Raw genomic sequence first — 10,129 nt, forward strand, 5'->3', positions numbered from 1 at the left:
AGAGTAGACATTTTTAAATTCAGTGCTTGTGCTTTTGTAGCTAAAGTTATTGCGAAAACCAAGGTCATTTAAATTTTCTTCTATATTACCTTCTACATGTTTCATGTTTAGGTTTATAATCCAATCTGAGTTAATTTTTGTGAAGAGTGTAGGATATCTGCCTGGATTTATTTTATTTTATATTTTTAGATTTAGCTTCACCATTGCTACAGAACCATTTGTTTAAAAGATTGTATTTCGCTCTCTTGTATTGCTTTTGCTTTTCTATTAAATATAAAATATAATTGATAATATATATTCTGTTGCTTTTATCTAGTCTCTCTGTGGTATTACAATATCATGCTTACAATTATCGTTATGGTAAACTTTTTTTTAAGATTTTATTTATTTATTTGACAGAGAGAGAGATCACAAATGGGCAGAGAGACAGCCAGAGAGAGAGATGAGGAGAAGCAGGCTCCCTGCTGAGCAGAGAACCCAATGCGGGACTCGATCCCTGGCCCCTGGGATCATGACCTGAGCCGGAAGGCAGAGGCTTAACCAACTGAGCCACCCAGGCGCCCAATCGCTTTAGTAAACTTTGAAGTCAGTCCTCAGTCTTTGTTCTCCTTCAACACTATGTTGACTATTGTGAGTCTTTGCCTCTCCATATAAACTTTAAAATAAGTTTGTTAATATTAAAAAAAAAGAACTTGCTGGAATGCATTAATTTTATAGATAAACTTGGAAACCAGTGACCTCTTGAGCTTAGCAGGAATTAGACCATGGACATCAGTTGTCACAGTGGTGCCTCTGGCAGAACCTATTGCAAATCCCTAGGCAAAATGAGACCTCAAGGATCTGAGAGAATGTCTAAGAAGTACTTGATACATCCCTTGGGTATGGTTTATTAAAGTGTCCACCTGTCTGAAAGCTGGGGAATCTAGATAAGGGAGGGAAAATTAGTTATGATAAAACATATCAACAAACATCAATAAATTTTGTAAAACTAATTGTCATGGCTCATATACAATATGACCAACAGAGGGACCATCAGAAGGAAAGCATCAGTTATGTTTATTGTGAAATTTTTTATTCAAAATAAAGCAATGTGAGGGGAAGACACAATGAGAAAATTACCAGTTTTTAAATGGTAAACATCTTACAAAATGGAATAGGTTTTATATTCTAAGTAGTATATTGAAAAGTAAAACATTGGGGCGCCTGGGTGGCGCAGTGGGTTGGGCTGCTGCCTTCAGCTCGGGTCATGATCTCAGGGTCCTTGGATTGAGCCCCGCATCGGGCTCTCTGCTCCGCAGGGAGCCTGCTTCCCCCTCTCTCTCTCTCTCTCACTGCCTGCCTCTCTGCCTACTTGTGATCTCTGTCTCTCAAATAAATAAATAAAATCTTTAAAAAAAAAGAAAAGAAAAGTAAAACATTAAAAAATAAAATTTCAATGAAAAAAATTATTTAATTTTTAAAAAGGTTAAAAATAGCAGAACCATTTTTCTTATAACTGGAAAATACACTGTATATACATCTATCAAAATAACTTGTCATGGGGGAGCCTGGGTGGCTCAGTAGGTTAAAGCATCTGCCTTCGGCTCAGGTCATGATTCCTGGATCCTTGGATCGAGGCCCACATCGGGCTCTCAGCTCAGCAGGGAGTCTGCTTCCTCCTCTCTCTCTCTGCCTGACTCTGCCTTATTGTGATCTCTGTCAAATAAATAAATAAAAACTTTTATAATAAATATTTGAAAAATAACTTGTCATGTCTGGAATCAGGAGCATATGGAAAAAAATAATATCTGAGGACAATACTTCTGCCATGTTTTGTGCCTTGCTAATATTTTTAAACAGTCAGGCAAATTTTAGCCTTATTGAAATACCTGCTAAGATACCTGCAGTGCCTTTTGGAGCCCTATGACTATAAAAATTAATTGCAAATATTCAAAATGTTTACTATGGTGTCACTATTTAGGGCCACCACCAAGTATGTTTCAGAAGTAAGCATAACTGTTACTCTTCCATAAGGCAAAAGGGCATATTTTCAGGAGTTCCATCTGCTGTACCAGGAGGTGAATCAAGTAATGATTTTTGTCTATAAAATAATTCACTTTTCAATCTAACATTCCTCATTCCACATTATAATAATAAAAACTAGGAGGAGACTAAAACAAACAAACAAATACAACTACAACAACCAGCTTTTCCTACAGTGGAAAAGTAAATATAACCTTAGGAGTAGCCTAAAATTTATTTTTAAATATTTTAAGATAAACGTTTTTGTTAGAAAACCATATATTTTATATTACTAAGAAATAACAGGCAACGTTTTATGAACTTCTAAAAAGTCTAGTTACTTGTATTTATCTATTAAGTCATCTCTTTATGAAGTAGAACATGATCACACCTCTTGTATCTACCCAAGTTTGTATGCTTTGGTTGTTTTATGTTTGCTATTTCCTTGCTTAATTTTTACAATATTTGATACATAATAGTATCTTTAAGTCCATCTATGGTTTCACAGAATTTGTTTGAACTTCATAAAAATGTACCATACTTTTTGCACTGTCCTTGTTTTACTTCTCTATTAGCTTTCCAAGTTTTATTCACTTTAGAGTGTGTAGCTATCATTTATTTTTACTCCTCCATAATGCTATGTTTACAAATTTGTGTTTATCTGTACTTTTAAAAATATCTTAATTATATACCATTTCTCATCTCACGTAACACTCATGTTACTTCTACACTTATCAGATATTATGTAACGGAAAACCACAACTCAGCAACAATAGAACACCGTTTTTCAAAATTAAATGGCTTACCAGAATTCTTTAATTCTATCCTTTATTTGTATTAGATGACCCTTTATTCTGGTATTTGGCATTGTTCATATGGAGGAAAGCTTATAAGTTGATATTCCATAAATAGAAGGATTTTTATGATCGATTAATTATTTTCATTTAGAATGCATAGAATATGGTTGATTTAATATTTCTTTCTTACTCTCTGCCTGGAACATAGTGCTATCTATGCAATAGCCACTAAAATATTAAGTTAATTACCTAGACTTTAAACTGCATATTAATAGGAATAGCATACAGAACTCTTCTCAGATTGGGACACCTGGGTGGCTCAGTCAGTTAAACGCCTGAGCCTTTAGCTCGGGTCATGATCTTAGGGTCCTGGGACTCAGTTCTGCAACAGATTCCCTGCTTAGCCGGGAGTTTGCTTCTCCCTCATCCTGCTGCTCCCCCTGCTTGTGCTCTCTCTCACTCTCTCTCTTACAAATAAATAAAATTAAAAAAATAAATTCTTCTCAGATAGCTAATATAGAATATCGTCTTTGTATTCATCAAAGGGAAAGTGCCATATAATAATGAAATCCAGACTACTTCAAATTCACTTTTTAACCAGTAAGAAAGTACTGGAAACAAGCCAAAAATGTCTTCAATGAATTAAAGAAATAGATTGATTTTCAATATCTTAATGTTTCTAATGTTAAATTGCAAGATTTTTATACTAGATATCAGTGTAAATATTCATTATACAAGGATATTCTAAAAATAAACCTGAGAAAACTACTTGACATATATGATGACAAAAACCAATGTCAGTTTGGGTAAAACTTACAACACCTACCACCTGAAACTCTTGTTCTATATGGTGCCATCTTGTGATTCTGGGCAGCGGCAGTGAGCCACAGCTTCCAGTCAGCTAGAAGATTACAGGGGTGAACACCTGATATTCTTACAAGCATTCTATATATAGAACATATATATAGAATATATATATTCTTCTTTTTTTAGTGTAATATTTAATAAATTGCATGTGATATTTGATACTTTGTTATAAAATAGGCTTTGCTTAAGATGATTTTGCCCAAATGCAGGCAAATGTAAGTGTTCTGAGTATGTTTAAATAAGCTTAAGGTAAGCTATGATATTTGATAGTTTTGGGGTATTAAATGCATTTTCAATTTTTTATGTGTTTCTCTGTACATAGCCCCCTTGTAAGCTGAGGAACATCTCTATATGTATATGTCGCCTTGGTATGGCTTACATATTATTGGCATGAAACATCTAGAACAGTACGTGTGCCATAGAATTGTCTACAACATCAAACAAGTTTCTTGAAAACTTGTGCCAAAGGGGTTATGTCTTTAAGGATTCTTATTTCAGGGCGCCTGGGTGGCTCAGTGGGTTAAGCCGCTGCATTCGGCTCAGGTCATGATCTCAGGGTCCTGGGATCGAGTCCCGCATCGGGCTCTCTGCTCAGCAGGGAGCCTGCTTCCCTCTCTCTCTCTCTCTCTGCCTGCCTCTCCATCTACTTGTGATTTCTCTCTGTCAAATAAATAAATAAAATTAAAAAAAAAAAACTTAAAAAAAAAAAAAAAAAAGGATTCTTATTTCAGAAGGGTTCTCTCAAACGTAAGATTTTTCAGAAGTTAAGTGAAAATCTGACCAAACTAAACATTTTTCCATTTTCCCTAGTGAGCAAAGATAGCTAAAATCTATCTGCCATTTTCAACACTGTACTCAACGATTGTAATTCTAATTTAAGAACAGATTATTTATATCAAAACCACATGTTGGCCTAATCTTATACAATATTCATAAGTCACACTCAGACCCTTGGACACTTTTATTTGTTGAGTCTATATGGTACTACGGACATTCATCTTTTTTGACCTCATAGCTTCATGTATGTCTATACTTTTGAAAATACATGCATCATAGTTCCATTGTAAAATGTCTGGGTTATAAAATGTGCTATGCTATCAAAATGGTAATAAGAACATACAAATGACCTGATGTAATGAACTGGACCAGATTGCCAGATATCACATTTCATACCAGAAAGATTCAGTGGTAAGTTTTAAAATGGCCAGCTATACATTGACTGAATTATAACTCATTTAACTTCTTTCTTTGTGTACAGTATTATACATTAGTCAGTATTATAGTAGATAAGTACTTTGGACAGATGTAAATATGCTGTAATAAAAAATGTTTTTTTTTTTTTAGTCCTTTTTACTTGTAAGACTAGCCACAAATACCACGCCTCCCCCAAAATAATTTGCAATCCAAATTTATCTCTAAATGAATTTATTGCACAGAAAAATATGTATATATATATATATATATATACACACTTACAGAAGACATGTTCAAAAATAGTTACACAACAGCAGGGCCCTAAATGTAAGCAGTATAGTTGTTTTGTTTTGTTTTGTTTTGTTTTGTTTTGTTTCTTTTAAAAAAAGAGGTTATGTGAAATATTAGGATTTTATTTCCAGGCGTAGTATTTCAAGACAGTTAACTACACCTATGGTGTCAACAGCCTCTTGTTGGCAGTATGATTTTATTGGCTCCATGGAATAACAGCAAGAATTTACTATTGCTTCTTTCTTTTATGACACACACAGAAAAAAAAAATTGACACATTTGCTCAAGACCAACCAGAATCATTTTAACCTATCAAAATTGATGGGAGGCCTTCACTGCCAAAGTCACTGCTGCGTTTTCACAATTCACTGCAGACAATCTGCTACTCCCATTATGATAAAGGAGAGAAGAGTCATAATCAGGGAAGAAAGCTAGATTAATACTTGTAATTATCATTGAATATTTAGCCTGCTATAGGATTATTATTATTAGTGTCATTTGATAATTTTCTCTCATTTTATTAAACACAACTGTGAGTAATTACGCTACCTAATATTTCTCTGTATTGGCTGACTAGCTAGCAAACATTCATGAAAATATCCATTAGCCACACATATAAAATGCTGCATTATGATGCTGTTGAATCAGAACATACCACTACCTGATCCTGTAGCTCTTTGAGGATTTGCAAATCAATTAATTCTATGTTTATTGGATTCTTCCCATACAATTAGAAAATTTATAATCGAGTCCATGAACATTATTAGTTTTACCATTTTAAACCAGCAATCACACTTTGATTTTTACAACAAAAGCAGAAATATAAACACACACATTTGGATCAGTTTTCTCTTAGTCTGTCTGGACTTCAAAATCCTATTCCTCAAGATGATGCACACCAAAGTTCTGGATTAAACAAGAAATTAGATGGCACCTGAACACTTGGTTTAATATTCTCAAAAGGATTATGCAACTTCTTTCTTACAATATGACATTGTTTTACAAAGATCCACACTTTTATAATGTTAGTATTTATAATAATCAATAAAGTCAATTAATCATGATTAAAAATCAAACATAAAAATTTCTACTTTTTGCTTTTGCCCCCTCCATTTAGAACTTATTTATAGCCTGATAATTCAAAGGTCCCTATGTTTATGAAAATCTGGACAGAAATAGCTCTAAGATCCCATTCAGAACTTGATATTAATCTAAGTCTTTTGGCTCCATTTATCCTGAGAGCAAAGAGTAGGACAAAGGATTTGAGTACTGTTAGTTTATCTGGGAGATTATCCAAGGTAGAAAAGAATGGGAAAGTGATACAGTGAAGAAGCAACTTTGTCAAAGAGGTACATTGTTGATATAATTGTTGTGGATAGAAAATGAAGGCTTGCTTTTACTGAAAGGTCCTGAGAAACTTCTTTAAGTTGTCCTCATGAAGACCTGAAAACTGACAATTTTACCTATGGTTCTTATTTCCACTTCACTGAGAGCTGTCCTCAGAGGACATTAACTCTCCTACACTTTTGGGTTGTGTTGGAGACATTCTAAAATGAGAGAGAGAACATGAGATGCTATCAGTGTTAAGTAACTGCAATTTCCCATGGAACTATCCACCACAGGTTTGGCTATAATCAGGTGTTGGGCCTTGATATCAGAGGGATTTGAGGCAGTATCATTTTAGGTTAATCATTATATCTGAAATTTCCAAAAACTACAACTGATGAAACTTTGATTATAAACCTATAAATATAACAATAAATCTACAGTATTCAAATTATTTTCATAGAAATACACAAACAAAGCATCAACTGATTAATATTTAAATGTTACAAAATACTGAACTGAAAGAATTTGGTCATATAACAACGTGTAAGAAGTAGAGCTTAGGTTTAGGTTAGAAGTCAGGATGCATTTGGGACTCAGTTAAGAAATTGAATGGAGGGACGCCTGGGTGGCTCAGTGGGTTAAGCCGCTGCCTTCGGCTCAGGTCATGATCCCAGGGTCCTGGGACCGAGCCCCAAATCAGGCTCTCTGCTCAGCAGGGAGACTGCTTCCTCCTCTCTCTCTGCCTGCCTCTCTGCCTGCTTGTCATCTCTCTCTGTCAAATAAATAAATAAAATCTTAAAAAAAAAGAAATTGAATGGATGTCTGACTATCTTATAGGTTTGCTAAAAATCAGTGACTTTGTGTTCACGTGTGGCTATGCGGGAATTTTTAACTTTCTCTAAGAAGTTATTAGATTGATTATATAATGGCAGTAAAGGATGGGGAAAAGCAAAGTACAAACCCCATAAAGACAAAGACACTGAGTATGAGAAAAGAGTAATAGATAAGAAGAATCAATGCATTTGAGGAAAATGGGAATTGAAATACACAATGATTGTTGATTTTTTTAGATGCAGAAATCAAAACTAGCTTGCAAGAAGGAAATAACAGAAGACATGTTGTGAAAAGGCAGTAACGTGGAATAAAGGAGTAGGGAGAGCATATCAGGTAATTTGGATAGGAAGGAGTTAGGAGATAATTGCTTGATAAATTTTATATGGCCCACTTAAATGCACAGATTTCTCTTCTTTAAGTTATATGGAGAACAGGGTGTCCTTTCTCTTCCCTTTCAGAGCACCCGAGGTGTACTCTTTCAGACTGAAAACCTGAAAAGCTCAGGACTCAGTTGCTTAAGCACAGCTGAGAGGACATATTTCAATTAAGATTTACAGTTTGCTGTAGGTAGTAGACTGTCAAAAGTGGTTTAACCATATTTTTCATTTAACAAGAAGACTACAGAGAGTGTTTTCTGGTGTTGGTTCAGAGTCTTAAGAAAGTCAAGTGAACTATCTTAGAGGTTTTCATGGCTTTTTATTCACAGTTGCAAAAATTGCTGTTGGAGTTCTCACTATTAAGCCCACATTTCTGGCAGAAAGATAGAGGTAAAAGAGAATGATATCTTGTACGACTGATACTTTGTCATATGGGTACAATGTAACTAGAAAAGAGACAATAAAATATTTGATGTTGTTTTAAGTTTCCTTGTTGTCAATCCCTCAGTGCTTTCTGATATTAAAGGAAAGAGTAGATGGATATTGACCTGGCAACTATCAACACCTGTCAGTCTCTCTTGGATAACCAATATCTCTATAATCTCTTCTTCCCAGTAAAAAAAAAATAAAATATATTCATAAACCACACTGTGCCATCTCAAGTTACTGCACCAAGATAAAATTACAATGATTTTCAGTTGTTCCAAATGGACAGAATACCCTTCCTTATGATATCATGTCTTATAAGATAGATAATTGGCTTGCTACCAATATACCCAGATGAGACTGTGGAAGAGACAGGAAAAAAATAATAATATTTATTTATTCCTTGGGTTGACCCTGTTTACACAGATGCATTACTATTAGAAAAGGTTGGTTTGGGACATTGGAATGAATTTACTTAATGGGTCTGTATGTAATTGGGTTGGAGAAAATTTTTAATTTCTACAAAAATTATTAGAATTCTATCTTATTCCCTTTTGATAATTTTCACATGTTAACAAAGCCAACGTTTTTGTCTAGCAGACAAGATCTTAAATCCTAACAAAACTCAATTTTTTCCTTTTTTTTTTTAAGTTTGAGAGCCTCATGTTCTCTCATGCTGCTTTAAATACAACTCAAAAAAACAAAAGGAGCTAAATGGGGCAGTAAGCCCAGTCTTTTTATTTTAATTTATTTATCTTATTTTTAATTAAAAAATTAAAGATTGTATTTATTTATTTGAGAGAGAGAGAGCATGAGTGGGGCAGGGGGATGTAGCTGCAGAGAGAGACTGAGAAGTATACTCCCTAATGAGCAGGAAGCCCGATATGGGGCTCGATCCCAGGATCCTGACTGAGATCATGACCAGAGACAAAGGCAGATACATGTGCAAAATCCCTTTTTTTCTGGGAAACAATACTTTACAAGAGATGTTTGAAAAAGTACTGGGGAAACAACTTTAATCAGAGATACAAAAATTTAATTGACTTCTGTAAAGCTACAGGGATCCAAATGATGGGAATCCCAGGCCGTTGGTTGGTTGTGGACCACAGAGTATTCTTCTCTGTAATATTTTATTTTCTTCCATGTCTACTAACTCCAGTCCAAGTTCACTGATCTCTTTTTAGATAGTGCAAAACATGGCAAAGAATACCAAACAAGTGCCCAATATTCTACATTTATTACATCATTTCTAACATATAGAAGTGTGTTATTAAGGCTGGTTCTGTGAACGAACCTAGTTATGCTAAAGTGTGTTTTGTTCTCCAAAAGTTAAATTCATGATTATCACACAATTATAAAATACTTGTGTCAAGAATTTTTATTCAAAAATTAATAAGAGAAGCAGATATTAAAACTAGTTCACATGGTTATTTGGGATATAAGCAGAGTTGTGCAGCAGAAGTGCTCTGGGCCCATAATTTGGGTTATAGAATTTATGTTTTCTAATGAAAAATCACTAACTTGCATTATTGTTAACAAGAATCCTGTGCATTACCATCAGTTTTCTCCATTATAACCTCTTGCTCTACAGTTTGTAAATAACTTTGTCAATAGCAAGCTAATAAACGGGGTGACTCCAATGGATTGAGATAATCTCCAGAGTTTCTGCTACATAATGAACAGGACTCCATTGAAAGGACACCTAAGAGTTTATTTTGCCCAAAAATTTGATCACTTTTTTCACTGTCCTTACCTATTTTCCAAACCTAGTTCTTTTCAGTCTACAGACAACCCTGTATCTGACTGACTTGTTAATTCTGGGAATGTCTTGCAGATTAATTTGCTTGCCCGAGGTGGTTCCTCTAATTGATGTCTAAGAACCCTAATTAGTTAAGAATACTTTTTTTTTAACATTTTCATTGCTATTTATTATTATTATTATTATTATTATTGCTAATATCTCTATTATAAATAATTCACAAGGGCATCCTTCTGACAAAAGACAAAGAGCTG

This window comes from Mustela nivalis (assembly GCF_964662115.1).
Source record: "Mustela nivalis genome assembly, contig: HAP1_SCAFFOLD_336, whole genome shotgun sequence".
Taxonomy (NCBI): Eukaryota; Metazoa; Chordata; class Mammalia; order Carnivora; family Mustelidae; genus Mustela; species Mustela nivalis.